The sequence below is a fragment of the Sminthopsis crassicaudata genome, chromosome 4 (genome assembly GCF_048593235.1).
Source record: "Sminthopsis crassicaudata isolate SCR6 chromosome 4, ASM4859323v1, whole genome shotgun sequence".
Classification (NCBI taxonomy): domain Eukaryota; kingdom Metazoa; phylum Chordata; class Mammalia; order Dasyuromorphia; family Dasyuridae; genus Sminthopsis; species Sminthopsis crassicaudata.
Genome location: NC_133620.1, coordinates 253,385,511 through 253,413,370, shown reverse-complemented (window position 1 = coordinate 253,413,370; position 27,860 = coordinate 253,385,511). Strand labels below are relative to the sequence as shown.

Sequence of the window (27,860 nt, the reverse complement as noted above, 5' to 3'; positions counted from 1 at the left end):
TTTTTCTTTGCTGTTTTCTTCAAGTTGGAGTATTAAATCACAAAGGCCAAGATAGAAGATCATGCTGGCATGGGCCCAGATAGAAAGATTTCTGAATATGTGGATGAGGTGAAAGTTTCTGCTCTCTCAGACAAAGTATTTCTTAGTTTTAATATGTGAACAGAGAACTGAGATTTTTTCTTTTTTTAGAGAACTCCCAGCGATATCTCCTTCTACCATTATACTACAAAACACTATGATATATATGATGAATCCTAAAGAGTTGTCAGAGACATACAGAGGTAAAACTATACAGGATCTTTTATTTATATGATAAAAATCAATAAGGATTTTCACGTGGGTCTGTCCAGTTCTAAACCCAGCACTCTGTCCTTTACTTTACCTTGTCTCTTACTTTGATAGTTTAGCTAAGATAAAGCAACTTTATATTTTATAAACTGAAGACAGTTCAGTTATACAATAGTTTTTTCCCCCAATAAACATAATATATTGTCTGCTGCATAAATGATAGACTTGAGAAACATTGATTATTTAAAATGATGGTTTGTTTCCTCTATCTTTAGGAAATTTTTTTATATTACTTATCTCAAAATCTGAGGCTATTAGATGATATTGTAGATAAAGCACTTGGCCTGGAGTTAGAAAATATGAATTCAAATTTGTCATCAGGCACTAGTAGTGTGACTTTGGTAAGTCACTTAACCCTGTCTGCCTTAGCTCTAAAGGGTATAATGGCAACCACTTCCTGTAGTTGAGTGGAGTTATTATGAGGATTAAATGAGAAAATATTTATAAGGAGATTAGCATAGAATCCCCTATGTAATAAGTATTATTACATGGGCCCTTCTTCCTTCTTTTGTCCTTATCTTCCTATCTGCCCTCTTCCCTCCCTTTTTTCCCCTAACTCTTGATTTCCATCTTTATGGAGGATCTTATGATTATACAAATCATATGACATGGCTGAATTTGCAGGTGGTCTAAAGATCAAGGAAAAATGGTATAGTGGATTTAAATAACTTATAGAATATTACCAATGAAGATTTGTAAGTGAAATAGCATAAAATACAATTGGTATCATCCAGAATATTTGACTAGAAAAGGATAGAATTATCAGTAGCAAGAGGAAGAGTAACGGACATCACTGCACTGTAGCCAAGGTGAAAGGAGAGCTGATATGAGTGTCGGAAAGCATAGATGCAGTAATAGAGTCAAGAATCAAACCTAGGTGATTTTAGCTTCTATGTGACAGCTTCTCTGAGCCTCTGTAAATATAGGGGATTGGTGAGATAATTTCTTAGGTCTCTTTCAGCTCTAAATCTTTGTATAATTATTAATCAGAACCAGAAGATCTTCATTGAATTCAGTAGATCTTTTATGAAGATTTACAGATAGAATTTGGAAAAAATCCCAGAAATTAATAAGACATAGATGAGTTTGTGGTTTGTATCTAAGTAAATTCTATATACATATTCGTACATCTTTGTGGGCAATATAGAAATCCATTTAGAATGAAATCTTAGGGGCAAATAAAATGTTATACACATGAAAAAAGCTGAGTAAAATACCATGTAGTTATAATTAAGTGACAAAAAATGAGATAATGCTCTAGAAATTTAGAGAAGATAAAATCAGTGGGAACTGGAATAGTTGGGGAAGGTTCTTGGAGTAGAGGAGGAAGAAGATGAAGACTTTAAGAAAGGCAAGTTGGGCAACACAGATTCTACCTCATACCCTGAAAATTGGCAAGTTTTATATATAATAGGAACATTTAATATGAGACAAGCTCTGGAAAGCCAGACAAACTAAAACTGTTGGGAAAATTACGAACTGGTAAGCAATGTGGAACTATATTAAAAAGTTTGGTAAAGTAAATTGACTATATATTATGACTCTCAGAGCTAGGCATATACCCAGAGGATCCAAAACAGAAAGAAATGTCCTACATGCATCAAAATATTTTAATACTAATATTGTAAAAATAAAAATCAGGAAATGGTGCCCTATGAAGAAGGACAGGCTAAATAAATTGTGGTACTTGAATTGAACGGACTATTACTCTATCATAAGAAACACTGAGATTTAAATTAAATGATGCAGAGTTAGATAATCAATAGAACAAGATACACAATGACTAAAGCATTGTAAATGGAAAGAATGACAATAACAATTAAAATGAAACTGATTGATTAACCTAATTTTGCTTAACATAAGATTTATGATCTATCATAATTTTAATTTTAAATTTAATTCCATTTTAGGGAATACAAATGGGGAATGTTAGGGACTAATCTGGTAATCACAGGATGTAAGTAGGATGGAGGTTTGCACTCATTTAAAAATAAAACTTTATCCTGATTTAGGGGTTCTGAAATATTATGACCTCATTAATATGCTTTTTTTTTGTCTATCCATAACCTCAATAAAACAACAAAATAAAGAATATACATTGACTGAAGGGTCATTTTGTTCATAGATTACAGGTACAAGAGCTCTTTGTTGAAGTGAAGTCAGTTGTCTTCGAATATGGGTGCCATAAGCCAAAACTTTAGCTTCTAAAATAAAGAGCTGGAGATTGGTTACAAGTAAGAACCAAAGTGAAGGTCTCACTCTCTCAGCTGCCCAGTGGTAAGAGAAAGATGTGGTCTTGGAATATTCAGCTCCTCTACTTTTCTTGTCAGGAGGTAGAATGGAAGATCAGTTTTCAGCCAACCTTGGTCTGCAGAGAAACCTGTTGGTTATAGGGCTAAGACTGGCCTCTGACCAGAAACTGATTCCAATCAGGGGAAGCTGGGAGTATAACCAGAAAGGAACAGCAAGCATCAAGGAAAAAGCACTTAGGATACCTCTGCTATTCCTAAAGTACACAGCCACCCCCCCAAAACGTGGAACCTCCAAAACTCTGGTCCTGCCTTAGAGAATAGGGTCAGGGAATTGGGCCAGCACCCCGTGGTAGATTAAATAAATACACATCTATACAACTCTCTCTCCCCCTTACTTCTCCAATTTGCACTAGAACTCTGAAGGGGGGTCCAGAGAAAGTAGTTGACTTCTCTTATGCTCAGGGTTGCAAGGGCAGTCCAGAGAAGCCAGATTCCTAACAGCGTCACTCATAAATCACATGAGTATGTTTGTTATTAACAATCAATTAATAGATTTAGTTTTCAATAAAAGCATTTATTAAGAATAATTGCTGCACAATATTGCCTCCTCTTGCCCCAAATTAAAATCTAGGATGCCCTTTCTTATGAATGTCATGAAAAAAGTTGCCTATAACTTGAGTCCAATGATGGTGAAACACATAACTCATAACTCCTAATGCTTTATGATCAGGATGTCCTTTCTTAAGTTCACAGCCAGTATTCTTCTCTAGTGTAAGGAGTTGTACTCCTTGAAATTACCTCTAACCTTGGGTAACTCCTATCTGTTTGTCCTCAATGTTCTGTGCTCCCTGTCTCCTATTAGTCCAGTCTGACTCCAGATGAATGATTTGCCTTTAACTGGTCTGTTCTTTTCAATGATATGATCAAAGGGGATTTTTTTCTCAGACCCTGGTTCCAGTTCTGGAATCTTTAGCTCAAACTTGGAGTTCTCTACTACTGGAATTCCTCCAGCTGTTTACAAAATCCTAGAAACTTGTTTGGTTAGCCAAACAGCTGTTCCCTTCTTGACCTGTGGCTTCAAACAGGTCAGGGAGTAGATGCTATTTTGTTTTTCTGTGAATATATTAGTTACTCTTGGGGACATGGAATCACATCTTCTTTTCCTTATATAAGAATTATGTGGAAAATAATTAAATTAAGAATGATATAATTCAAACTATGTATGTAATGGTCAATGCAAACAAGAATGATCAGTGTGTGATGGAATTAGTAAGGGAAATCGAGAAGAAAGTGTATCTTGAGCTGAAAGAAATAATGGGCAATGATTAATGAAGAAAGGGACATTTAAGGTATAAGAAAAATAAAGATATAAAGGTCTTCTAAATTTATGATCCCATGCATACATGCTAAATGAACATTTGTTGAATAAATGATAATTCCTATGCATACAGTACCCTGTGCTTTACATATATCATCTTGATGTCAAAATAAAGAATATTCACCTTTTCCATCACTGCATTTGAGTAGTCTTTATTTCATTCATTTGTTGGTGTTATTCTCCCATATAAAATTGTTTTTTATTTATCTGTGCAGAGTATATGTTATTTCTCTCTCCCCTCCTGTTTACCTATAGAATGAATGTTCCTTGAGAGCAGAAACAATTTCATTTTTAACTTTAAATATTCATAGCTTACCCTATGGCTTTTTAAACTTTTTCCATTTGTGACCCCTTTTCTCTCAAGAAATTTTTATGTGACCCTGCGTATATAAGTATATAAAATAGGTATATGAATCAAATAATCATAATTTTGCCACGTCCACATTTAGTTATGACACTCCGTGGGGTTATGACCCACAGTTTAAGAATCTGGGGCCTAGTCTAGAACCTAACTTAATAAGTGTGGGTTCAATAAATGCCTTTTTTAATAAAATTGAACTGGATTTGTTGACATCCCAAAATGGAGCTAAAGGCAGATCCAAGAAACAGATGCAGAGCCAAGAGAAAAGAGTAAAGGCTGGGATTCACCTGGGCTCTCTCCCAAACCCTCCAAATACTTTTAAAAAATGACTGTAGACAAATTTTAGGGCCAAAATGCACCAAAAGACAGAGTGAAACACTTTTGCAGGCCAAGGCTGCTTAGATGGTCAGCAGGAAAGCTTTGTTGCATGAGGATGAAATTAGAGATTAGTCCAATGCAGGCTGTGCCAGCTTAGACTGGGCGCCCCACAAACCAGGAGTAGACATTAGGGCGACTGAATCAGTAGCAGCAATGGCAGTTTCCAGACCTTTCAGCCCATAGACAGTAAGAAGGTTGAACTGCTGGTGAGAAAGAGATTAGAGGGGGTTTTCTTCTACCTTTCAAACTGCTTTGACAAAGTTAAAAGTCTAGTAATAAGCTGGGAAAAGGAGCAAACAAAAAAAAAATCTGATCCTAGAAAGTTACTATGGTTAAGACACATATCAGAAGAATATGACAAAGCCAAAATGGAACTCTCCCATTTTTCAAAAGCCCTGATGAAATATTTATTATTATTGTTATTGATATACAAATATTTGCAACATTCAGCATTTATTGATTTATTTTTGTCTTGCTGAGACAATTGGGGTTAAATGACTTGCCCAGTGTCACACAGCCAGGAAGTGTTAAATGTCTGAGACCACATTTGAACTCAGGTCCTCCTGACTTCAAGGCTGGTGCTCTACCTACTGCACTACCTAGCTGCTCCAACACTCACCAATTATTAAACACTATGTGTAAATCAGTATGCAACAATGGGAAGGAACCTTGCAATGATAATCTCTATTTGTCATTCCTCACAACTAGAATGGGATACATTATTTTGGACATGTACTCAAAAATGACACATTCCAGGATGTGGGAGAGAGTAAGACCCTGGGCTGTACCCAGGATAAGGAATTATCCTTATTATTTTCATGTCTGCAGTGCCTTATACTGTATACATGTACATATTTATAAATATTTTTAAATGTCAGAGGATTAAAGAAGAAGGCCCTATGAAAAGTCTTCTATGGCCAGGTATGATAGTATCTATCTGCAAATTCCTAGGGAGGTGGAGGCTGGTGGATCTCCACAATTCTGAGCTGAAGTAGGCTTAAAGCTTCCACTGTTAGTGGCAGTAATGTAGTGAACCCAAGGAATGGGAAGCTCCTCAGACTGCCTAAGTAGGGGGAAAAACAGGTTCACATTTGAAATGAACACATCAAAGCTTCTGTGCTGATCTGTGAGAAAATTGGGCTTGTAAGAGTCCCTGAAATTCTAATCTGGGCAACAGAGGGAGAACCAGTTTCTCTTTCTTCTCTCCTACTCAAAAGGCAAGGAAAGTCTTCCATAATTTATCTGTAACAAGGATGGGTCTAGTCAAAAGAGATGATATATGAAAGGACTTTGCAAATCTCAGAATTCTATATAAATTAACTTAAAGTGCTATATTATTAATTTTTTTGAGTTTAGGGCATGAATAATTTGCAAATAGTTGCAGGACATAAAGGTTTAGGGTCAAGTAGTTCTGATTGAAATGAGAATTTTAATGTGTTACTGTTTGGGCTGGGAGTGTCATCCAATTCCATTAAATATGCACACTATTCCAGGGCTTTGTGTCCTCAGGAAGTCATTTTCCTTTATGAGTCAGTAAGAATGATGTGAAAATCCATGAAGTCTTCCACATTTGTCTTTCACTTTTCTGGGAACTTCTTGGGCCCATGCTGTATATCACTGATTTGGGCATCTTCACATTACTTTTGTCCTGGATTTTTCAATGCCATGTTTTGTTTAAGTAGGATACTTATACTGTATGTAACACATGCTCAATATAACTCTTTAAGGAACACAGAGTGCAGACCTGGAGTAATATAAAAACCATCCAATAAACACATTTACTTTTGTACTTTTTTTTTTTTTTTTTACCAATCTCACATGAGTTCTACGTGCCTGTTCCTATGTATGGAATTAAAGCAAAGCCAAAGTTATTTTTTTTACAACCCAAACTACTTGCAACAAAGAGTGGATGGTTTTTTAATTTACATTAGAGCTAGTTTCAAGAGGCATGAAGTGTTTTTTGAACTATGTGTTCTTTTAATTTTATTTGAGAAGTCATATTTGAACACAAACAGAACTTTTAGTACTCTGCTGTATTTACAGCAGAAAATCAACTCCTCCAACAGTTAACCAATGAAACATATAAGGATCACAGTCATAGAGCAAGAAAAAAAATCTAAGAATCCACTTATTGTAGCTCAGCCTCCCCAGAGATTCAGATGTCAAGTCACTTAGTCCATGGTCACATAATAAGTGTCCAAGGCAGGCTTTGAATCCAAGTCTTTTTGGTAACAAGAAACCATACAGCCTATTTTCTTCTATGTTCTGTAATATGCCAAAGCTTTCAGATACAGATAAAAAAGTAATATGTCTCATTCTAGCTGTGAAAATGCCAACTGGAGGTGGCAGTCTGGAATTTTTTGTATAGTCAGTTGCACACTGACTTACTTGCACATAGTATTTAACAATTACTGAATGTTATATATAAGGATGTATATATTAATTACAATGATTGATGTGTATTTAAAACTTTCAAAGTACTTTTTATGCATTGTGTCTGAACTTTGTACCATAGCTATTAATATATTAATTTTTTATAAGAAAACTGAGGGGTCCATTGATTTTGGATTTGAAGCCAAGTTTTTTTTTGATCCCTGGTTTAATACTGCATCTATCACAACAACATTTGCATAAGGGATAGGAAGCTTTTCAGTTCTGTTTCCAAACTCCATCTAGCATATATATTTTTGGCATTACTTTGTTAGGCATATTTATTAGGCATTTAAAAATAATTCCCCAACTTTCATTATCTACATACAATAAAATATTAATTTTTTTTATCTCCCCTAAAATTTCAACTAGAATTTCACCTCAATGTTAAATTATGTCTGATGAGAAATTTGCAGAGCTTGGACCCTGGAGCAAGGAGGAAGAAAGCAAATAGACTTCTTTGAGGGCACTGAAAATATAGCAGGTTCCCAGGCTGTTCCTAAAATCTTGGAATAACAAAATACTCAGTACTTCCAAGAAAATAGCAATAGGACCATTGCAGACCTTTCCTCCAGAAATGTGACAGAGTCTAACCCTACATCAAGATTGAAATAAGGAAGTAGCTTGGGAAGGACAAACTAAACCCTCCCATCATAATCTGCTATTATAGGGGAAGAGATGCTCAAAGTACAAAAACAGAAGAGAATGACTCCAAAATTCATTTACAACCAATGCCTCAGGAAAAAAATTTCAGATATGAAGAATTCTTTTAAAAAGTAGGTAATTTTTTTAATGAAATGAGAGTAGTCAAGAAAAAATACTGGAAAAAATGAAAGGTATAGAAAAAAAATCGTAAAGGAAATTAATAGCTGGACACAAGAAATACAAAATTTTGACCAAGCAGCAAATTTCATGAAATTTGAATGGACCAAATAGAAGCTAATGATTCCATGAGCCAACAAGAAATATTGAAACAAAATATAGAAAAATAGAAGAAAATTAAAATATATTTTTGCAAAAACCAACTTGGAAAACAAATTGAGGAGAAAATTAAGAGTGGTTGGACTATATAAATACCATGATCAAAAAATGAATCTCTACATTGTATTTTAAGACATTTTAGTAGAAAAGTGCCCAGATCTTAGAACCAAAGGACAAAGTAAAAAAGAGAAAGAATCTATTTGTCAGCTCCTGAAAGAAACCCTAAAATGAAAACTCGTAGACCTCATGGCTAAAATTCAGAGTTTTGAGGTCAAAGAAATTATATTTCAATCACCTAGACAGAAAGAATTCAAGCATTGAGGAACCACTTAGCATCACACATGATTTTGTAGCATCCATTATAAAGGAGTAGAGAACTTGGAATATGATGTTCCAGAAGTATAGAAGGTATAGACTGATAATCAAGAATAATTTACTGAGCAGCTCCAAGTATAATCCTAGTGAGGGAAAATACTTTCAAGTATTTCTAATGAAAATATTGGATTGAGCAGAAACTGTAAAGCTCATACACAAGAGTGAAAAGAAACATAAGAATGTAACCATGAATGAAAAGAAATAAACAAGAATAAACTGCTTATATTTAAATATAATTCAAACATCTGTCTCTTTTGAACTCTATAATTATCAGATTTCATAGAAGGGATCCAGTTAGGCCCGATAGAAATTGGGTTATGTCTTGATGATACTAAGACTGGAAAGAGAGAGGGGAGGATTCTGGGAAGATGGCAAAATAGGTCAGTAAATTCCATGCTCTTCAAATTTCCCCTAAATACAGAACTACTTTGCTCCTCAGAGTGAACATAGACTGGTGAAAAACCAAGAGGACTTGGGGCAGAACAGGGGGTCCTCCTGCAGATCCAAAAACCCCACAATTAACCCATGTGAAGTGCAAATACCTCCAGGTTAGTTCTACAGACAAATGGGAAGCCTTGGGGTTAGCTGGGTTTGGCTGGAGCTCAGCAGGAATCACAGAAACTTTCACTTCCCAGATTGGATGTGGAATCTAAGAAAACAGTAAATCTCATCTGATTAGGAACACCTGGACCAGCTGTGCTACAGAGGGTCTGCCCTGGGCAGGAAGGAGCCAACACCCCCAATGAGTGCAGAAACAGTGGGGCAGGACACTGCTGGCTGCCAGCATTCGCAGGAGTGTGGACTTTTGGTTTGGGGTTGTAGGTCAGAGGGGAGAGCTGAAGTGAAGCTAGAGACCCCATGATTAGAAGTGCTTACACTAAAACTTCATTACAAAACATTAAGCATCAAAGAAGAAAGAACCCAATCATAGAAACTTACTATGGGAGTAGGGAAGACTGGGATTCATCTTCAGAGGAGACTGAAGGGAAAAAAAAGCCTCTTTTACTCTGAAGAGTAACATTAAATGGCTATTTTCCAGAGAGAATTTACAGAACTCAAAAAAGAATTTAAAAGTCAAATAAGAGACACTGAGGAAAAACTAAAAAATACTTAAGAATAACAAGAAGATTGTGGGGGGAAAGTTAAACATTTAGAAAAGGAGATAGATAGAGTCTTAGATATGAAAATAACTCTTTGAAAATTATAGTTGGGCAAGGGGAAGCCAGTGAAGCTATAAGAGACCAACAAATTACAAATCAGAATATAAAAAAAAGAACAGAATGTGAAATATCTTTTAAGAAAAACAACAGATCTGGAGAAAAAAATCAAGAAGAAAAAACAAGAATTGGGCTATCTGAAACCTGTGACCAAAAAAAGAATCTTGATATAAAAGTGCAAGAAATAATCCAAGAAAATTGTCCTGGAGTAATAGAATATGAGGATAAAATAGATAGAAAAAAGTCTACCAATCACCACTTCAAAAAGATCCTTTTGGAAAACACATAGGAATATTATTGCAAATAATCCCCAGATCAAAGAGAAAATTTTGCAAGAAACAAGGAAAAAAAATTCAAATATACTGGAGCTACAATTAGAATTGTATAGAACTTTATCAGCAACTACAATAAAAGACAATGTCCTGGAATCATATATATTAGCACTCAAAAGAAGTAGGTCTGTGGTCAAAAATATCATCTCCAGAAAAATTATCCATAACAATGAATGAGAAAAAAATGAACATTCAATGAGCTTACAAATTTTCATAACTTTCAACCAAACCTGAACTCAACAGAAAATTTAACATATAAGAGCCAATATCAAAGATTAATTTCTTTTTTAAAGTTTATTTTTAAAACATATTATTTAATGAATTATTTTGGGAGAGAAAAATCAGAGCAAAAGGGAAAAACCATGGGAGGGAGGGGGGGAAAAAGAAGTGAATATAACATGTGTTGATTTACATTGAGTCTCCTTAGTTATTTTTCTGGATGCAGATGGCATTTTCTATCCAAAGTCTATTGGGATTGCTTTGGATCATTTAACCACTGAGAAGAACCAAGCCTTTCCTAATTGATCATCATACATTCTTGCTGTTATTGTGCAGCATTAGTTCATGTAAGTCTTTCTAGGTCTTTCTATAATCAGCTTCATCATTTTTTTAATAGAAAAATTGTATTCCATTACCTTTGTATACTACAATTTGTTCAGCCTTTCCTCAATTGATGGGCATCCACTCCTTTTCCAATTCTCAAATATTCAAATTTTTTCTTAACGTGGAAATGAATACCCATATGTTTATGATTGACAGCGATGTGGTAGCTCAAAAGAAAAATTGGGCAGAGTTAAGTATGATTTGACTCTAAAAAGCAACACTGCCAAGGAAAACATAAAAATAATAATATTATACAAATGAGGTGCAAGTAAGAATAGACACAGAGGCATTACAAGGGGAAGGAGGGCCCGTAGTTCTGAAAACCTTCCTGAATCAGGAATGGGTTAAATAGGCAACATTACATAAATACTGTGAAGCACCCTCCAAAATCTATAAAGAAAAATGGGTGGAGGGGAAAGCAACTGATGGGAGGAGAAGTAATAGCAAGGCAAGTTAAGGGAATCAAAGTAGAAGAGTTAGCAGGGACAGGAAAGAAGAAATACACAAACATTACAAGGATAAAGAGTAGAATTTAATGGGGGAGGAAGTGCAGGTAGAAATCAATTAACCTTAGAAAAGTAAAGTTTAAAGATTATTCAAGTGAGAAATCCAAGGGCAGCTAGAGCAGAGGACTAGCCCTAAAGTCAGGTTATCTATGTGTACATATATGTGTGTGTATGAAAGCTGGGAACTCCTGAGGAGTCATAATGAAACATACTGTCTACCTCCTGACAAAGAAATTATGGATTCAGACTTAAAAAAAACAAAAACACATGGTCAATGTGAAAATTTGTCTTGCTTGACCTATGTATATCTGTGTGTGTGTGTGTGTGTGTGTGGTAATAAGGGTTTTGTTCTTGCTTTCTCAAAAAGGTTTGGGAAGTAGGAAGGAGAAAATTTGGCTAATCTTTGAAAATAAAATTTAACTTTAAAAAAGGAATGATTTGTAAATAAAAGATGAGGCCTTAGAATCACATTTAAAGTTATGTAGTTAGGGGCAGCTAGGTGGCGCAGTGGATAGAGCACCAGCTCTGAAGTCAGGAGGACCTGAATTCAAACCTTAGACACTTAACATTTCCTAGATGTGTGACCCTGGGCAAGTCACTTAAACCTCAATTGCCTCAGCCAAAAAAAAATTAAAATTAAAATTATGTAGTTTATCAGGTTAGGAGCATTAGAATCAAAGGCATTCTCTCAGATATTTAAAAAATAGATTGTGGTTTTTTCCTTTAAGAAAACTATTAATTTTGTTAAAATAAGAGTGACAGAATTATAAAGAAAGCTTAAAGAATAAAAATTTCATTTGATCCACAGTGACAGTAGAATATTGATGAAAAATGACTTCTAATCTCAACTGGTCACATTAGTTGTCATAAGACTTGATTCTGACTCAGTAAAAAAATAATGTTCACTGAACAAACAACTTCATTTCAGTAAATTAATTTGTTAATGGACTTAATTGTAATTGAAAAAAGAGAAAGTTACACATCGATTACAGTTTTGGCAAGAAGGAATTTAAAATTCACTTTAGAATCATGTAAAATACATCATCATTGTATATAGCTTTCTTATTAGTCAAATTAAAGCTTTTGTGCAAATTCTGAGAATTGCCTAGTATGCTTTCTCTCCTTTGTCTTCTCAGAATTCCTAGTTTCTTTCAAGACTCAGTGTTATTTTCTGTAGGAGGCCTTTCCGAGGTCCACTTGTGCTGCTAATTGCCTTTTTCTCTAAAGTTACCTGTCACTTATTCTGAATCATGAAACTTCTATAAACCTATTTGTCCACATGTCTGCTCCATTAAAATATGTAATGTTGTGTGAGAGTGTATATATATATATATATATATATATACACACACACATATATATGAAGTTGTTTTGGATAGACTTTGAATTATGTTTAGGTATACTGTAACTGGTTCTGGTATGCTTCATGCATGGGAAGAAAAAGCCTTTTTGAATGGCTGGTTAGACATTCAAAAAGTCTATTTTTCTCTTGGTTGGACTTCTGTTTGGTTGATTTATTTCTGTTATATGGTATCCAGTGAGAGGAAGTGCTATAAAGGGAGAGATCTTGGACTCTCTCCCCATCTGAGATTGACATCTGGTCTTATGAAAATGGACTCTTTTTTTGCTTTAGTGATTGGTCTTGCAGTTTCATTGAAGATTAACCAGGAGGCTATAGCCTTTTAAGTAAATTCAAGAGATATTCAAGAGTAAATTCAAAAGTTTGGGAGCCACGTCCATACTAGATTTAATAGCCAATATAGCACTGCTACTCAGAGAAGCAATGAGTCATTTTAGAGATGCACATCTGTGATCTTGCATCAATGCCTCATTTGATTGTGAGTCAGTAATAAGACCAATAATAATATTAACATAAATACCATAATATAATATAATAAAAATAATATAAATGTGAACCAATAATACTAAAACCAATGCTATGCGGAAAATGCATTAGTTTTAAGCTTGTTTCCCTCAAAGTCTAAGGTGGTAGAAGGGATAAATGTGCCCTTGAGGTGTTTGGAGGAAATGGCTATACATGTTCTTGTGTTCTAAATAAATATTTAATTGTAAAAGCTAATTGATATTCATTTATTAAATGAAACTGAAGTGGCTGACTATCTAGGGAACAGAACTAGAATTCTAGCCTTTAGCTGAAGACACTAAAAGATACCCCCATCCTCTCAGGTAACATAAAATCTTTACAGGGAACTGTAGTTGGTTTTACTTTGGGAAAGGTGGTCCAGAGAATGGTACATATGGAATCTTGCTATAAATGTAAGCAAATAGTTCTTCTCTAAGTTCCCAGCATTTAGCACAGGACCTGATGCATAAGTAATTGATAAATGCCTATTGGTTTGTTGACTGATTAATGTTTTCTATCTATATAGATACTCCTTACAGTATGTTTTGGTAGCAAGGAATCTATCTTCATCTTGGAAGAAATTTGAAATTCAACCAAACTGGTATATCTAAAACAAAATTAAATTAAATTGCTTTAAAAAATGATTAAAAAGCAAATCAAAATGATCAACTGCAAAAAAAAAACAAAATAAATTTATTTCTCTTATTAAGTATAAGCTTACAACATCTTTTTTTTTTTTTTTTTTTTGGCAAGCAATTTATCACTTGCTATGAAAGTTATATAAAAACAACCAAACCATTTGATCTTAAAAATCTGCAATTGAAATTATACCTGGGAAAAACAAACCAAAAAAACTCTGTTGAAGTTTTCATAGCAGTATTATTCATAATAACAAAAAAACCCGGAAATAACAAATGTCCAAAATTGGGAATTGCCTGCATAAATTGTGAGATGTTAATGAAATGGAGCTCTAAAATGCAATTAAGATAGTCAAAAATGAAGATTATAAAGAAATATGGAAAGATTTTTGTGAAATCTCAATATAATCAAATACATTAAAAAAACAAATGAACGAACAGCAGTCATTATTAACTCCAGTGACCTGAGAAGTATAGGTATAAAGACCAAACTTGTTATTTCATTAGCACAGGGAATTCCTGGAAAAGAAACTCTACCAATGTAAATCAGTTCTTCCTCAATGACTTATATCATGTTTGAGAGTTATTTAGATTCTAAATCCTAGAGCTTTTGTCCAACACTCCAACTCCATAAAAAGAAAAATCAATGGAAATGAATAGACAAAGAAAATTCAAAGGTAAAGGCAGTGAACAAAAAGTTACAGCAATATAAAGAATGAATTTTGCTTAAAGGTAAATAATTTCAAAGTAAGTTTAATGGAGTATAATGAAGTTTAATATTTTTAAAATAAATCATTAAAATAGATTACATTTAAATCATTAAAAATCATATTTTGTTCATTTTCTATTATTTGGTTGACTAGCTGTTTTTATTTCCATATAAATGTAGAAGCAATATGAGACTAGAAATCAGAAGATGTACACACAAGGTTCTGCCACTGGAATTAGTGGCTGTGGGACCTTTAGCAGGTCACTTTTTCTTAAGCCTAAATTTTCTTATCTGAAATATGGGGATAATAGAATTGTTTATTTTCAAAATTACTATGAAGATTAAAGGAGATAATAATGCTAGTATTTAGGTGTTGTTTAAGTTTTATAAAGCAGATATTAATTTCATTTTATCCTCATGACAATATGAATATTTGGATGCTTGTATAGAGGGAAAAAAAAAGGAAGGAATAGGAAAGTTGGAAAGAAGAGCCATGGGGACTATGAAAAGTGCTACCTAGATAGGATCAAGAATAAACATGAACCAGTGGCAAACTAACATGTAAGTGATGAAGAGGGCCTGAGCCAACCTGAGGAGATAGCAGCCATGACAATTTGATGAGACCATGAAAAGTACTGAAGAGCTACAGAATAAAGAATTCAGAGACAGGATATAAATTGGGTGATTAGATGCTCATATGAAGGAATGCTTATAATCCTAGAGGAAAGCAGGTTTGCAGAGAATTAAACTAAATTGCTTTCAAAAAGTGACTAAGAATTTGCAGTGAACTCACATCTATCAGATTGGTTAAAGTAACAGGAAAAGATAATGATAAATGTTGGAGGGAATATAGGAAAACTGGACTACTGATGCATTGTTGGTGGAATTGTGAACTGATCCAGTCATTTTGGAGAGCAATTTGGAACTATGCCCAAAGGGCTCTAAAACTCTCAGCACTGATGACAAGAAACTGAAAATTGAAGGAATGCCCATGAATTGGGGAATAGCTGATTAAATTACGGCATATGAATGTAATGAAATGTTGTTCTATAAGAAAGATGAGCAGGCTGATTTCAGAAAAGCCTGGAAAGATTTACTTGAAATGATACTGAGTGAAGTGAGCAGAACCAGGAGAACTTTGTACACAGTAACAGCAAGGTTATATGACTGATATCTCTTCTCAGCAATACAGCAATACAAGACAATTTCCATAGATTTGGGATGGAAAATGCCATGGGGATTGAATGCAGATGAAAGCATGCTATTTTTGCTCTTTGGGGGTTTGTTCTGATTTTTCTTTCATGGTATGTGATAATATGTTTAAAACAATTGTACATATATAACCTATATCAGAATGTTTGCTGTCTCAGGGAGTAGGAATGTCAGGAAGGGAGAAAAAAAATTGGAACTCAACATCTTAAAAAATGAATGTTGAAAAATATCTTTACATGTAATTGGAAAAATTAAATATTATTGAAAATTTATAAAGGCTTTTAGAAAATGATTTTAAAAAAGAATGTGATACATAGTCATAACTTCTGAGTATGCTAATGGAACTTCCCTCAATAGTATTATGAGAGTTCTCCATCCACCCTGCTTCTATCATTCCTAGGGAACTGTACCTTACCCTCAAGAAGGAGGAGAGAGGAAGGTAGAACAGACCTCTTCATTCACTAGAGCATTAGCATGTAAGTCCTTCTTTGCATTGCTTTAAAAACAAACCTGTTCAGTGTTCTATGTCTTATTAGTTTGATATTTATAGAACTGTATACTTCTACTGGAGAGCTAGAAGCAAGCTAAATTTAGATGTTCCTGGGGAGACTTCTTGTGTGTGAGGTTACAGATTCATTATTGATAAACCTTTAAGATTGAACCCCAGCATTATGAGCCCAAAACTTATGAAATGGGTCAGAGATTACACCTATGCTGGATTTGTAGAATGTTAGAAGGGAACTTAGTCTAATACTTCATTTTATAAATAAGGAAGTTGAGACCCAAAGAAGTTAAATAAATTCCCTGACACATAATAATTTAGGAGCAGAACTTGGACTATAATTTAAGTCTCCTGAATCCTACCTGCAGTGAGATTTCAACTCCTTCTCTGTCCATGTTCTTCTTGTCTCAGATACTGTGAAGATTTTTTCATTGTGGCACTAGCCTCCCAACACTTAGAACCTTGGCTAATTTTATCAACTTTGCCTCTGATTTCTTTTAAACAATGGATTCCTTATCAAGCTTACAGCTGATAAAAGGAGGAAGGTTTTCTAGTTTTCCACCTGCAACTCTGTTGACTATCATGTACACCACCTTCTTCATTCAAATTTATTTTTATAAAAGTCATCTGGTTAACTACTTGAAAGGGAATAGCAACCCTTTATAAAGAATGTAATTAGTGGGTGAGTTTAAGTAAATGAGTTTAATAATTTGAGTGAGATTTGTTTATATCTACATTTTTAATGAAGAATTTTTTTTAAAAAGCATAAAAATTAGACTCAACCTTGAAAATTGTCTTTATGCACCTGTTAGGAAGATTTAGATATGACATTCTGGAGGAAGCTTTCAGTCCATTTTTTTAATGACTTGGTATGCTCCCATAACATCTTTTCATGAGTTAGTCTGACCATAAAATGCAGAAAATAATTTTCCTCTGTTAATGACATTGAGCTTGTTAGTCAAAATACCAGATTATTCCAATTTTACAAACATTTTAAAAGCTCCTGCTATTTGCAAAGCTCAGTGTTTAGGGCTCAGAAAACAAAAATTAGATTTACTACACCTGAGGAACAGACTGGAGACAAAAGAAGCCAAATTACAAATGGAGAATAGGAATTCACTATTTTTTATTAATAGTTTTTATTTACCAGATATTTGTATGGGTAGGAATTCATTATTAACAAGAACAAAAGATACTGGCTATGTGACCCATCTCTTATTGCCCTAGAAAATTCTGTAGTATTATAAATTATATGCTTAACTATTAATTACCCTCCCATACATGGAATGAAAAGCCTTTAGTTGCATACCCACAAAAATCAGGAGCAGGGGCAACTCCCATGCTAGCCAATATGCAAACATCTACTGGTATGAAATATCTATTTTTTTTAGTTTTTTATTATTAAATCTTTTTATTTACAAAACATAAAATTAATGATCTCTTGGTTCTACTCACTTTACTTAGCATCAGTTCATGTAAGTCTCTCCAGGTTTTTCTGAAATCATCCTGTTGGTCACTTCTTATAGAACAATAATATCCCATACCTTTCATATACTACAATTTATTCAGCCAATCTCCAATTGATGGATATCCATTCAGTTTCCAGTTCTTTGACACTACAAAAAGGACTGCCACAAACATTTTTACACATGTGGATCCTTTTCTGTTTTTTAGGATCGCTTTGGGATATAAACGCAGTAGAAACACTGGCATGAAATATTTAAACAAGATTAATACACAAGAATTATTTTTCATTTTATTAACTTGAAGTTGTTATTTAGTCCTTTCAGTCATGTCTGAATCTTTGTGACCTCATTTGATTTTTTTATTTTTTGGTTTTGTTTTTGGCTGAGATACTAAACTGTTTTACCATTCCTTCTCCAGCTTATTTTACAGAGGCAAATAGGATTAAGTAACTTGCTTAGGGTTATACAGCTAGTGTCTGTGGCAGATTTGAACTCATGAAGATCAGTCTTCTTAATTGATAAAACTTCTTGATAGAGCCCAGTGCTCTATCCACTGCACCAATGTAGCTATCCTGATTAATTTGAAGGTAGCATTTTAAATATGATATAATAAAAATAGCATTGTCTTTGGGTTTTAATTTGGTATAATTTCCCTCAGTTATAAAATGAGGGGGTTGGATTAAATTACTTCTAAGGGCCCTTGCAGCTCTAATTCTCTGTGCAGTAGATTGGGTGATGGACCTGCAGTGAAGAACATCTGAATTCAAATCTTATCTCTGATGCTTGCTACTTGTGTGACTCTGGGCCAGTCATTTAATGTTGTAAAATATAAAAACTCCTATTTCCCAGAGTTTTGAAAATGAAATGAGATCATGTTTATAAATTGCATTGCAAAGCTTAAAGAGCTATATAAGTACTAGCTTTTATCATCATTATCCTGTTTATAAAATGGTGTTTTCTTCTTTGAGGTACTTGTCATGTTATATATATATATATATTTTTTTTTTTTCTCTTCCTTTCTACAAATTTTCCTGAGACAGGGATTGTCATATTTATTTTTACATTTGCTTCTTCTCCCACTTTCACTTTTAACAACCCCAGTACCTGGTAGAAGAGAAGTACATACAATAAAGCAATTAAATGTTTTCTAAGGGGAATGGTCGGGAATAAAGGCCTACTGGACCTATTATGGAAATACACCTGAAAATTATTCTCCCTCATTTTCCTGGAAAGGATACTTTGGGCTTGTCAAATAAGTCTTATAGAGATTAGAGTGTCAAGACAATTCCTTATCTTCTTTCCTCCTGATCAATTTAATTGAACAAACATTTTTCAAGCGCATCCTACATGCAAGGTACTGTTCTAGGTACCAGATTTCAAGGTAAAGGGAACTTCTGGATGAAGAAATCCCTGGTACCTTTAGGTTGTCAACTTCTCTGTAATTTATATTATTAGAGAATTATGTAGGGCATTAAGAGGTTAAATGACATGCTTCAAGATCACAGTCAATATCTGTCTGAAGTTTTCTAAGCTAACTAGCAAGCTAGCTATTTCATCTTGGATCTATTCCTAAGCATTGTAAATAGAAAGGTAATAGGGAAATAAGCCTTGTTCTTAAGGGAATTTATAGTCTAAATATTTTGCCTGTCTGCAGATCTTATAAGCTGTGCAAAGCTCAGTAGTGCATGTGGCTTGTGACTTTCCAGAGCTTTACATGCTGAGACAGACACCAATTGTCCTCAATAGACATTAAGGTGCTATCACGAACTTCACATAAATCCCAGGAGAAATTAAATCAGAGCAGTACAAACATAGTAGTATTATAAGTGTTGTCATTCGGTGATTTTTAGTCATATCCAATTTAATGGCCTCATTTTTTGCCATTTCCTTCTCTATTTCTGAGGGAAAATAGAAACGGAGGGAAATAGGGTTAATGACTTGCCTAGGATAATCGAGTTAGTAAATATGTGAGGTCAGATGGAGGATGTCCAGGTCAGCACTCTGCCACCATAAGTGAGGAGAAAAAAAAAACGATCTGAACGTTGAGAAGAGAGGAATAAGTTAAATTATTCTGATAGCTCAGAAGTAGCTTCTTGGTGGAGGGATAGAGAGGTTGAGAATACAATTTGGAAGCTAGGATTACTTTGGTTCTCTTTGAGCCTGGATCAAAGAGGAAATCAGGGAGGGAAGGATTGGCTTTGTGGAGGAACAGACCAGGGAGGTGACCAGCACTCAGCTGGAGGCAATAGAAACATGATTAGACTCATTATTTCTAATTTTGTTATTTGAGATTCACTCTATTTTTCTCTAAGAAGCTCTAAAAAGTCTATGATGCTTTAGAAATTGAATCTCTCTACCCTTTAGCAAGCTAGCAGAGAGATTATTGTAGGCTTTAGAGCAGAAATTTGTAAGAATTATTACTCACATTTTATGTAACATTTTATGTAAGTTTTTCCTTTTGTTGAACTGAAAGTGACTTAAGTTCTACCCACTGATACTCATTTTTCTTACAGTGCTAATCTCTCTCTTATGAGATAATCTTTCAAATATTTAAAAACTTGGGTTCAAATTCTACTTCTCATGCTTACTATGTTTGGATGGAGATAAAGTATTTTACTTTCCTGGGCCTCAGAATCCCTATGTGTAAAATGAGGGGTGATTGCACCAGATGGTCCCTGAGTCCTTTCTGACTCCAATACTATGATTCTATGACTCCCACAAGTTTTCTCTTCACTGAACACTCATAGATGATTCAATCAATGCAATTGTGGAATAGTTTTCAGTCTCTTAATTATCTTCACAGTTGGACTCCAATTTGTTCATACTCCTCCTAAAACTTAACCCCTCATATTGGTCTGGTCAAGGTGGAGGTCAGCAGCACTATTCCCTCCCTACTAGTCTTGGGATACTAAATTTCTAAAGTTGCAGTCTAAGATAATGCATATTGAATTTACACCATCTCAGATTTTGTTGCCTTGCCTTTGTCTGCCTCATATTGACCTGTGGAGGCCCTTATTATTTCCTTATTAGATAGTTTTTTAAAATTTAAAAATATAAATTAGTTTCTAAACTGCTTCTGATTCTTTCTATCAATTACATATTGCCCTTTCCTCTATTCTTTACTAGACTACTGCAATGGATTTTTAATTTACCTCTTTATCTTGTCTTTCTTCATTCAAATTTATTCTTCACTATACTGTCAAAACAATATTACTTAAGTGCAGATCTGAATATGCTTCTCCTCTGCTCAATATATTCTATGGCTCTCAATTGATTCTAAAATAGAAAATAAATTCCTTTGTTTAGTTTTTAAAGCTTTTCACAAATTGGGTCCTCTTTTAGCCTTTTTATGCATAACTTCTTTTCACTCTTGCCAAACGTACACACATTCTGTAAGCAGCTAGGTGGTACATGGATCAACTGCCAGGTCTGGAATCAGAAATACTCATCCTCCTGAGTTCAAATCTGACTTTAGACATTTATTAGCGATGTGACCCTGGGCAAATCACTTAACTTTATTTTCCTCAGTTTTCTACCAACAAAATGACCTGGAGAATGAAATGGCAAACACGCCAGTATTTTTGCCTAGAAAACTCCAATGGAGTCACAAAGAGTTGGACATAACTAAAAAGACCACTGAACAACTCCAGGGTGTAACTGATGTAAACTGTGTCCCCTTTAATCTTTGGGGGGAAGGGTGCTCCTGACTCTCAACCCCTGGGCCTCTGGGAGGGGCCACACCCATTAAAAGTAATCTCATTCAATATTAAATCGAATTGAATTGAAAATCAGTCTCTCAAAAAGAAGCCCCAGATCTCAGAAGGCTAATAAAAAGCCATTCTGAAACCCGAATCTTTGCTAAAAGCCCCTCTGAACTTAGCCCACTGATGAAGATATTTTCTTCTCAGTATAAACCCATCTTTGCAAAAATCATCCTAAGAAGATTCTTTGCCCAGTAAGAAAACCATTTTCTCAACAAGCTGTCTTTATGTAAATAAATCCCCTTTTGCCACAAACTTTGGGTTTGCAAATTCTTCATCTGCAACATTGGTTTAACAGCAACTTCCGGATTTACTTGGGCACAAACTGGGCAGGCAATTAAATCATGCCCCAATAAGGGAGCAAGATAGAAGGGAATAATAAGAAAAGAGTGTTTAAACAACAGGTCACCAAACTGGCAAGGCAGAGGAAAAGTCTCCAAACAATTCTTGAGTTCCCCTGCAGTCCCCATTCTATAGGGGGAAGGCCAAGTGAGACCAGAGTGCCAGAGCTAGAGGGAAGGAGAAGTCCCCATAAGCAAAAAGACATTCAGTGGTCTTATGGGCCATATCCAGAGATAGCCAGGGTTCTGATGTCATGGTGGAGCCAGGGGGAGCTTGACCAAGCCCCAAACTCCTGATGGAGGGCAGGGCATTGGGGAGACAGCTCATCATCCCCTGTAGGCATTCTCTCCTCCAATGCCCCTCAGGATAAGGACTGGGGAGTCCCCTGGGACAGAATCCATGACACCTAAATCCATGACACAACCTCTGTGATTCCTGGAAATGTCAGCAGCCAAAAGTAGGGACTTTTCTCCAAATCTCTCTTTAACTCGGCGATCTTCCTCCTCTTTTGCAGTTTGCTCCCTATTATTAAAGACTACAATAGCTGTTTCTAACAATGTAGTGGGAGAAATTTGAAGGCCCAAAGCTGGCTTCTGCAGCTTCCTGTGTATCTGAGGCAGATTGTTTAATATTAACATCTCCCCAGGAGAGATCAAGGAGGGCATTGGCCTTGGACCCCTCAAAAGGCTGGGGGGGTCCTCCGAGTGATGGCCAGGTTTTTCTTCAGTCTGGGAGAGATTTGACATTGAAAGAGGAACCTCTTCTCTGAGTGTCTCTCCCTGAGTCTGCTGCTTCTCCCAGGGAGCAGAGGTTAAAATCAGTATCCTGAGGAGGAGAAAAAAGAGTCCTACTGCATGTCTCAGAGGGATTGAGGAGTGGGGACTGGGAAATCTCAGGATCTGGCTCAGGAGTGAGGGAGATAGAGTTAAAGAGATATTGCCGGACATAAGGTCCTATACTGGAAGGGATTCAGAAGTCTCCTGATATAGACTGCATTAGGGGTGCAGGGGAAAATCCTGTGTCCCTAATGGAGCAGGAAGGAGGGAGTTTGACTTCCCTCCAGCAAATTTAAGCAGCATCCTGCAGTGCTGTTTTAAGTTAAGCTTTTTAATTTTGAGATCTTTTAAGCCGAATTTGTCTCTTTTTAAGAGAATGCCTGAGGAAGAATCCTTAGGGATAAAAGTAGATTGTCCCATTTTGCCACAAGCATTCGATTTTCTATAGCATCTTGTCCTTCTCTTAGGTGTCCCCAGAGAGGGATAGATGACAAACATTCCCTTATTAAGGGGACTTTTGTCAGAAAACACAGGATTTCCCAGTGCAGTTGTATATATTAAAATACAACAGATAGAGTCATAATAATAGCTAATTAATTTAAACTTTTTCAAAGTATTTTATATGTAGTTCTTCATTTGAATCTCAGTACAATCTTGGGAGGTATCCTCATATCTTGTTAATTAACATAAAATCTGAATGAAGGAAGTGTAGTTTAATTAACATAAAATCTGAGTGAAAGTGGTGTGGTTTAATGAAAAAAGTACTATATTAAGTATTAAGAAAACTTGGGTCTAGTTTAGTTTCTGCCCTTAACTTGGCATGTACCTTTAGGTAATTATTTTAGCTCTTTGGGCCTCAGTTTTTTCATGTGTAATAGAAAGGGATATACCTAGGAGGAAGATGGTGTTTCCTGATTATTATCCAACATTTCAAAAGGATTCTAAGGTATTTAAGTAGTCAATGTTTCTCACACATTCAGAAACTGATATGTATAATTGTCAAACTGATAAATTAGAAAGTACATTACAACATAAAAATTATTATTCTATTCCTTTACATTGTAATATTATGCATATGCAATAATTTGAATAGAAATATTTTTCAAATGATTGCATACGTATAATTTATATCAAATTGCCCACCCTCTTGGGGAGGGGGAAGAAAAGGAGAAAAGAGAAAAAAATTTGGAATTCAAAAATGAATGTTGAAAACTATCTTAACATGTAATTGGAAAAATAATTTACTATTAAATGGGAAAATATTGTGTATTAAGATAACAATATCACAAGAGTGTGGTAGTAGGAATGTCATATTTTCCTTTTTTTTCTGTAGCTGGAGGTGAGTAGCAGTGATGAAACTAGAACTCAGGCTATCTGGCTCACATTCTTATGTTCTTTCATCGTACCTTATTGATGTAGAGGGCTGAAACTCTAAATCAGACAACTTAAGGCTACCTATTCGATGGGAGACAATGGCTCTATTAGCATATATTTGGATGATGGCTCTTCTCACCATTGGTGCTTGCTGAATATTTGGTAGTGAGATAATCCAGGCAAGGACTGGAGGGTGAAGGGAGAGAATTCAGAGTCACTTGGTGGCAGGAGTGAGGAGGAGAGAGGCTGGAGACTCCAGACTCCAGAATCCAGGATACATCTTTGGCAAGCTGCAGTCACAGCTTATCTGTTTCCTTCAGTTCTCCCCCTAAAGACCAAGGATCTTGATTTATCCTGACTCTGGTTGATCCTGAGGCCCTCCGGAGAGCCAACCTGTACTTTACATATTGCTTTATTGTGAACTGAATGAAATCAAAGTTAACACCTTCCTTTACATTATAAAACCAAATATGAGGATATTCAGTTCAAGGGACTGGAATAGGTATCTAATGAACAGATCACTTATGGATTAAAATAGTAGATGGTGGGAGCAATTAGATGGCACAGTGGATAGGAAACCAACCTTGAAGTCAGGAGGACCTGAGTTCAAATCTGGCCTCAGACACTTAACACTTCCTAGCTCTGTGACCCTGGGCAAGTCACTTAACCCCAATTATCTCAGCAAAAAAAAAAGGAATAGTAGATAGTACTCTACAAAGTCAAGTACAGTAACTACAATTCTTTTGGGACTTACTCATCAAGATTTTCTATCTTGACTGCCTCTGTATTTGTATGTCATTCAATAGGATCTTATGTGTTGCTATAACTCAGTTTCTTAAAAACAAAGGACTAACAGGGCCAGAAACAAACCTTTATTATCCCTGCCCAATATATTCCAGCATTGTAACTAGACATTTTCTTTTTTTTTTTCCTTTTCTCTTTAAAAAAAAAATTCAATTTAATACTGCATGTTCAATGAAAAAAAAATCCAGTTTTTCACCTGAGGTACTTTGCTTGATGTCCATAGATTTAAATCATGATCCTAGTGACCTCTGAGGTGTCAAATTCATAGAAACAAGGCCATTGATTTTATATAAGGATCCCTGTTGACTGCATAATGAATTTTAAAGTATAATGTTTATAATGTTTTATTGTATTTTTACTAATTTTGTTAAATATTTCCTATTTATACTTTAATCTGGTTCAGAATTCACTCAGCCTGCCACAAGCAGTTCGTTTGACAACTCTGATCTTGCCTAACTCCTTCATTGTAGGTATAAGAAAGCTGAAACCCCAATGTGGTAACTGATTTGTCTAAGGCCACATTATAAAGTTAATGGAAAAGCTAAGATTTGAGCCATAGTCATCATTCTATAATACCACAAATATTTACTTGATTTAGAAATTCAGCCCTAGCAAGGTAAAATGACTTGCCCAGAGTCACATAGTTAGTTACTAAATGGTAAAGTCAAGATATTAGCTGTCTTCATATATTTGAAGGGTGGGCCTATGGATAAGGGAGTAGAAGAGTTCTTTTTCCTCTTGGAGTTAGAACTAAGAGCAATGGGCAGAAGCTTCAAAGAGGAAGAATTGTAAGGAAAAATCCACTAACAATTAATTTTGGAATCCCTTAATGGAGTGCATTGGGCAGAGCTTAGAAAACTACTTTTAAGATAGGTTTTAGTCTTAAGAGATATTTGTTTAGGTATGACTTGGATTAGAGAAAAGACTTGTGAGATCCTTTCCAACTCCAAGATTTGATGTTATCCTCTACACTATAATCAGATATCAGAGGGGTACTTTAATGGATAAGTAGGATGGGAATTTTCAGGAGGGATAGAAGATAAAGGAATATAGCAACCAAATGTCTACAATAGGGGTTGAGAGACATTTAGACTATTAGACTATGAATATAATCACCTGGAAATGCACAGGCTTGACCATCATCTGTTCCAGGAAATAGCAGAAAGGAGGGATAATGATAGGACATGAAGGAGTATGGACTATGGGGATGATGTCTCTTAAGGAGGAAATATGAGGGCACTGCTCCTCTCCCCTGACATTTATGTCTTGGGGCAAACCCTTTCTAAGACCATGCTAGTTGGCAAAGCTGCCCCACCTTTTCTTTCTTTCTTTTTTTCCTAAGTACCGTCCCTTACTTCTCTCTCTCTAAACTTCCCTTCAGGAACAGATTTGAGACATTTATTCACTTGAAGACTCAAATGACTATTAAGTTCTAAGTAGATATCTCTTTTGTATTAATTACACTTCAACAGGTTATAAAAAAACATATGAAGACATATCTAATGATGGAGTTTCAAGTCTCACTAGGCTTTTTTTGTCCCTGGAGCATGGAGCATGGGGAGAGACAGCAGAACATTTGAAATCACATCACTTCTGAGGCTGTTTATTTCATTCACTTATAAATCCAGTCTATGGAGACCCCTTTATTTTTCACCTAATTTGTTAATTAAGAAGGGAAAGAAAAAAAGAGTTAAGAGAACATTTTAATTCATAAGATTTTAAAGTTGTAGAGCACTTTTGACTCTGGAGAAGAAAGGCTCTATGATGTAAACTATAAGAGTTAAATCTCATCACTTGCAAACTAGTCATAATATTATTCAATAAAACATATTATAAAAAGCTGCAGGTGAAAAGAAGGTAAAAAATAATCTACAAACTCAGTTCAAACAAAACAGAAATGCTTGCCTTTCATTGCATTTTAAAAGCTGATGCTCCAGGACAAGTGAAAACATTATTTTCTTCCAACATCTGTTCCAGTCCCATCTTGACTATTTAAATTTATTCACTTGTCTAGTGGATGGACAAATGTTAAGACTAATAGGTTGGAAATGCCTTAGGCGAAGGTTCTGTTATGTTTGGGGGACTCTCAAAGTGTGAGATTTAATTATAAAGAATGACGCATTTATTCTTTAGAAGCCATCAAAAGCAGAAAGTATGCACTAGGAGGAGTTATATATTCTTGCTATACCCAGTTGCTTTCCAATTATAAAACTTAAAAAACAAACAAAAAAAATTCACATTAAAAAATCTTTGAGTAACTTTTTTGTAACTTGCTTAAATGAAAAAAGAAAAAAAAAGGATTAACTAACTCTTAAAGACCAAATGAATAAAAATGTGATTGCTTTCTTTCTTCAGTTTTATCCTATAGCACAATTTTTATAGTTGAGTTGTAAACCCTTGGAAAAGAAGGTTTATGGGAGTGCTTTACCATTGTCTGTAAGCACATGGTTATGAGGAAGTTTTAATGAGGGAGAGTTAGCGACCAAGCAATAGTGTTTATACCCTTTCTGTTTCACAATTCAGATTTGCTTCCAGTGTCTCTCCTTTTAATATGGGCTAGTATTCTGGTTACCATCACAAATTCCTTTACCAAGAAAGAGGACTAGCCTTCTTTTTGCTCATATTTCAACCTACCCTCAGGAAGTATTATTTTTAATTCTTCTAGAATGCCAACTTTGCTTTGACCAATTAGCTTGATTTAGCAGATTTGATTATTTCTTCAGAAATGGAGATAGGAGGTAAGAGAAAGTAAGGATGCAAAAATAAATTTCTCTTTGCCCTTGAACAGAAACTGTTTCTCAATTTTTCCAATAATGTTTAACACATCACCTTGCCAATTTTGAATAGTTTCTTATTTTCTTTTCTTTTCTTACATGCATTCAGTTAACTGATCTTGTAATGCAACTTCTAATGCAGATTTAACCTTTCTTTTTAATTTCTCTGACCCTTTCTCTTGCTAGGTCCTTCAAACCTCTTGTTTTAATATTATTCTAAGAACCACTAGAATCTGTCTTGAACATAGGTACTAGAACTTCAATATTTTGATGGTTCCATAATCTCATCAGAGTGGAGATTTCTTCTAAGATATCACAAGTCATTTATACCTTCTCTATTCTCCTATAAACTCTTCATAGAGGATTTAACCTCTGCATTGGAGATCTCCCTCTGGCTTCTTTAAATATTTTTTTCTTTTTTTTTTTTTTGATGAATACCAGTGCAACCCTCTGGCCATCTTTTTGTTATTGCTTGCT

The 27,860-nt window shown here is 35.0% G+C and overlaps 1 protein-coding gene across 1 annotated transcript in view; it reads right to left on the bottom strand.

Annotated features, from left to right (window-relative positions):
* EYS (eyes shut homolog) overlaps window positions 1–27,860 on the bottom strand; it is a 401,433-nt gene that overhangs the window by 37,117 nt on the left and 336,456 nt on the right. The window lies entirely within an intron of this gene.